Source organism: Nansenia antarctica (genome assembly GCF_963989245.1).
Source record: "Nansenia antarctica genome assembly, contig: SCAFFOLD_177, whole genome shotgun sequence".
Lineage (NCBI taxonomy): Eukaryota > Metazoa > Chordata > Actinopteri > Argentiniformes > Microstomatidae > Nansenia > Nansenia antarctica.
In genome coordinates, this window is record NW_027663119.1 from 115,001 (window position 1) to 120,000 (window position 5,000).

A 5,000-nucleotide genomic window follows, 5' to 3' on the forward strand; every position below is an offset into this window, starting at 1 on the left:
GGGACCAGGTGTGTGCTCCGATCAAAGAGGACAAGAGGGGGGAGAGAATGAGGATTTGTCTTAAAGGAGGAGGAGGAGGATACGGGAGGACTATAGAGAAGAGAGGAGGGCGGGAGAGCAGGAAGGGAGGGATAACGGGGGGTGGGGGGGGGGCGGGGAGAGGGTTGGGAGAGGAACAGGTTGATAGCCTGGGCTCCTGGCTGCTGAATGGAAGGGGCTCAGAGATGCTGAATGAGTGTGTATGTGTGTGTGTGTGTGTGTGTGTGTGTGTGTGTGTGTGTGTGTGTGTTGGGTGCTTGTGCATGTGTGTGTGTGTATGTGTGTGTTCATGTGTGTACCTGTGCTTGTGTGTTCCTGCTAGTACCATGTTGGCTGATCATGGCTTAATCATTCCTCTGTTTCCATAACAACCATAGCTGTATTAACATATAGGAACAACTGTTCTGAATCATAATGATTGAAATAAATGATAAACAATTAAGCGTTACCTGGATCCTGTGTTGTATTATCACTGATGCCCATCTCCAGAGTGACATGTCACAAAACCGACTAGAATAAATGTCCCCAAAAACCCCAGCATCAATAAAATGCTTTATTTGCCATACAGTACAATCAGCTTGCTGGCCAGCCTCTCTAACCTCTAGGCTACTCTACTATCAAATAACCACACATGTATCCCTGTCTTATCTGTCTCTCTGTCAGTATAATGGACTGACTTATATAGCGCCTTATTCCAAAGCGCTTTACAACAGCCTCTCATTCACCCATTCACACACACACACATTCACAGACCAATGGCGGCAAGCTACCATGCCAGGTGCCGGCTCGCTCACTGGGAGCAATTTGGGGTTCAATGTCTTGCCCAAGGACACTTGCCGCTCTGCCAACCTTGCGATCATTAGACGGCAGCTCTCCCTCCTGCGCCACAGTCGCCCCCTATAATATATCACAGATACACAAGTCAACTGGAATGTGTTCAGTTCTGTGATCTTACCATCACTATCAACAACTTACAGTATATAATGGTTCTCAGCCGTTTGAAGGGGAAGGTTAACGGCCAACTCAATACAACTTGGTTGATGGCCCTTCCTTTCAGACTGGTCTTCCTTTCAGACGGGCCATACGGTCTTAAGGACTTAAGTACATCATTCCACATGTGTTCATTCATAGTTTTGATGCCTTCAGTGAGAATCTACAATGTAAATAGTCATGAAAATAAAGGAAACACATTGAATGAGAAGGTGTGTCCAAACTTTGGCCTGTACTGTACATACAGTGCATGATGACCATCATTAGGCAGTGTCCGCCTGTCCGTGAGACTAGGTCAACCTTCCATGATCTCTTTACAACCGCTGTGGTGGTTAAATATTCACAGCTCAAGGTCGAACAAAAGAACCCGGGGGGGATGGGTGTCCATTCCAATGTACAGGTGCGCGCTTCATGAGTACAGAGTCCCGCAGCTATCCGAGGCGCGCTCCCCGTTAGCTCAATGACCACTACTTCGTGAGCTTAGAATGATAAGGTTCTATCTCCGTTTAGAATGATAAGGTTCTATCTCCGTTTAGAATGATAAGGTTCTATCTCCGTTTAGAATGATAAGGTTCTATCTCCGTTTAGAATGATAAGGTTCTATCTCCGTTTAGAATGAGAAGGTTCTATCTCCGTTTAGGGCAGTTCAGAGATATTGAGCGTCAAAGTTTTTACATTCCATTATGTTTTGTGAGATGGAACCTTTGTATTTAATGAATTACTAACTCAAAAATGTCAACATTTAAAAAAATAACACCACACAGGCATTAATAAACACCTAATGGATCAGATTATGTAAAAAACTCAATTTTGACAAAAATGGAGATAGAACCTTCTAATTCTGACGTCACGCACTACCTGCCGGCCGCACACACCTGCACCGTGCGCGCTCCCTTTGAACCAGAGCGAAAGGTAACTCCTGAACGCGGAAATGAATGTAGCCCCGAATTCCTGACCGCATAGATCAGTCGATATGAGCTGCCATGGGCCACGGGCTTACTAAAACACTTGAAAGGTAAGGAACCGTTTCAAGTTAACTGTCTTAAAAACTGTAGATTCTTCTATCATGATCGCCTGTATTCTGAGTTTAGCCTCCAGCACCTTTGTGTTTGGGGATGGGACAGCGCGAAATAACGGTGATTTCTATAACAGGTTGTTGAAGTTGTTGAACGTCGGCATGGGGCATTTATCTCCAATGCTTTCAAATTCTAGGAACCTGATTTTGACTTGAATTGCCCGTTCCCGATAACCTATTTCCTCCCAAAAGAGAGTCTTGATCACCGGGGCCTAAAGAATGTAATCCCATAGGCTGTCTATCTGTGGAGTGTTGAATTGTAGACATTGTATATTCTTTATGGACTATTGAATGTAGTATACTATAGCCTGTTGTTCGCTGGTCTAGCTCTGTGTTTGTGTGTGTGTGTGTGTGTGTGTGTGTGTGTGTGTGTGTCTGTCTGTCTGTCTGTCTGTCTGTCTGTCTGGCAGGTGGGATTTAAATCCTCGTAGATTCACGGAGAGAATAAGAAAAAGAAGGCAAGGTGAGACATAAGCACACACGCACAAACACACACACATTATTTGGCATTTAATTGATCGTCTGTATAAAGTTGGAGGGTTCTGCTTCTTGCATATAGTATTAGACTCATTACAATCGCTACAGTGTCACTATCGCTCTCTCTCTCTCTCTCTCTCTCTCTCTCTCTCTCTCTCTCTCTCTCTCTCTCTCTCTCTCTCTCTCTCTCTCTCTCTCTACTGTATTTCAGATGTTCCAATGGAACCTGAGCAGGTCAGTCTCAGATCAATCACCACTATCATTATGAATAACTATCAACCCTATTAGGCTGTCATTATCACTGCTATTTATCATTACAACAACATCTATTAATACACAGTTCCATTATCAGCCGTCTATAAATACTGAATACATTATCAGATCATGTCTATAAACACTACACTATAGTACTCTCCCACATGTAGGCCTGTAGGCTACATATTATTGCAGTTTCAACCAACATTGTTCAACATTAGGCAGAATGACCATAAACAGTCTCTACTGCATTGTTCGCTGTATCAGACCCAGACTAGTATACACAACATGACTTCAGTTGTCCAATGTTGATGCCACTCTCTCTCCATCTCTGTCCCTCCCCCTCATTCTCTCCATCTCTGCCCCCCCTCCCTCAGCCTCAGCTCTCTGATGTCCATATCTATGACACTGTGCCTGATGAGGCACCTGTGTATGCAGAGGTGAAGAAGAAGAGGCGGACCACCACTGAGGAGGAGGGGCTTCACTATGCTGATGTGCAGGTGCTGCAGTCCCGTCCGGCAGCAACCACCAGAGGGAGCCTAGCCTTTACCCCCCATAGTGGAGCCTCAGAGCTGCCGCATAGCAGACCTACAGAATATGCCAGTATAGAATTTTCTCCCCGGAGAGACCACAGAACCAAACCGACCACTCTGACCCGGACTCTCCCCTTCCTAACCTCCCCCTCTCAGTCGGCTGACATCCTCATCCCGCCCGGGGCTCTGCTGAGACCCAAACCCTCCAAGCCCCGCTCTACACACAACACCCCACAAAGACCGGTCGTGGTATAGCCCTCACTGTTGCCCGAAACTCAGAAATGCCTTGCCGTTTGTACATGGTGTTAATGGTTGGCATGACTACGCACTTTGCAGAGTATGGACATCTGCTAGTTAAGTGTCCTATTATGTCACACTGTGAATACAAATGATTGCTTATTCACAATCTATATCTACCATTAGGCCTGCAGATTGCCTTCCCTGGGGTCCTAAGACCTACAGTTAGAAAGAAGCCTTTTAAATGTGTATGGTCATGATATGACATTTTGTGTTATTGTAAGGCTTATGTAGGCCTATTATATTGTTCAATTTATTGTTTGTATGGTCTGTATTCATTATTTTTGCAATGAATGTTATTTTGACCTCTAAAGGAATTGACAACAAAATAGTTGTTTAAAACTATTTATGTAAATATGTTCTTAATCATTGCGTATTGTTTTGCAAAATTAATATGAACTCAACTGAAAGAAACCCCTATAATAAAGTCTGAAACGTCATTGGTGTCACGTGACCCTCTCTCTTTAATTATACAGCACCACGTGGTATTGATCGCTACACAGTAACCATAGAAACAGCTAGGGGTTGCAGTGATTGCACTCGCAGAGAGAGAACTGTCTCGAACATGGATGAACAAATGTTGAACAAATGACTCAAACTGGACTAACGAGGGAAAGAATACGACTTGGAAAGCACACTTCAGGAAAACACACTTTCTGTGAGTGCTGTTCGTGTATAATGTATGCCTTGTTTCGCATTGTATGAAGTTATCAATCGGCCGTCTTAAATGGGAGGTGCACTCAAAAGGCTAGTTTAATGTAGCTAAACGCTAACTGACTGGTGTCACCGACGTCTATATATAATAGCGGTACTCTCCATAGCCTCAGATTTGCTGAATGATATAGACAGGCATTGATTAGGGGCTCTGATCGCTGTAAATAATTTGGACAAAACTTTTAAACCAAAACAGTAAAGTTAGCAGTCTATAGGCTACCACCACTAGCTCATTCACACAGTAGCTAACGTTAATCACTTTCACACAGACAATGAAACCGCTAGCCCCGCCCCCTGAGTTTAGAATGATAAGGTTCTATCTCCGTTTAGAATGAGAAGGTTCTATCTCCGTTTAGAATGAGAAGGTTCTATCTCCGTTTAGGGCAGTTCAGAGATATTGGGCGTCAAAGTTTTTACATTCCATTATGTTTTGTGAGATGGAACCTTTGTATTGTATTAATTACTAACTCAAAAATGTCAACATTTAAAAAAATAACACCACACAGGCATTAATAAACACCTAATGGATCAGATTATGTAAAAAAACTCAATTTTGACAAAAATGGAGATAGAACCTCATAATTCTAACGTCACGCACTGGCTGGGATGACAGTTGATGG